The 531-nt window shown below is 31.6% G+C and overlaps 1 protein-coding gene across 1 annotated transcript in view; it reads left to right on the top strand.

Annotated features, from left to right (window-relative positions):
- The window catches only part of LOC107728729 (collagen alpha-1(XXI) chain-like), a 54,202-nt gene that overhangs the window by 34,240 nt on the left and 19,431 nt on the right, over window positions 1–531 (top strand). The gene's annotated exons all lie outside the window — the stretch shown is intronic.

Here is a 531-nt window from a genome sequence, read left to right as displayed (position 1 = left end):
CCGCCTCACCACACCACGCCCGCACCCACTGTCCTCTTTTTGGAAAAAGTAAAATATGGTCACCCTAATTAAATGCATTTAATGTAATTTATCAACAATGTATCATTTATTAAATTTGGATAATAATTGAATTTAATAATATTAACATAATAATAAATATTATTTGTTTATTTATTTAATAAAGAAACTAGCATGCTCATAACTGTCAGGTCAAGGCAAGTTTTTACATGTGGTTTCAGTGTTATACATTTTACTGCTTAGAATATTTGCTAAAAATTGCCATACATACATGCATACATACACACATGCTTACATACAAACATACTTGCATACACACATGCAAACATGCATACGTACACACACACACACACACACACACACACACATGCAAACATAGATACATACATACATACATACATGCATGCATGCATGCATGCATACATACATACATACATACATACATACATGCATACATACATACATACATCATGCATACATACATACATGCATACATGCATACATACATACATA

Source organism: Sinocyclocheilus rhinocerous, unplaced genomic scaffold (genome assembly GCF_001515625.1).
Source record: "Sinocyclocheilus rhinocerous isolate Xijiao unplaced genomic scaffold, SAMN03320098_v1.1 scaffold2773, whole genome shotgun sequence".
Classification (NCBI taxonomy): Eukaryota; Metazoa; Chordata; class Actinopteri; order Cypriniformes; family Cyprinidae; genus Sinocyclocheilus; species Sinocyclocheilus rhinocerous.
The sequence above is the reverse complement of the archived record's forward strand: the minus strand, read 5'-3'. Positions and strand labels throughout refer to the sequence as shown.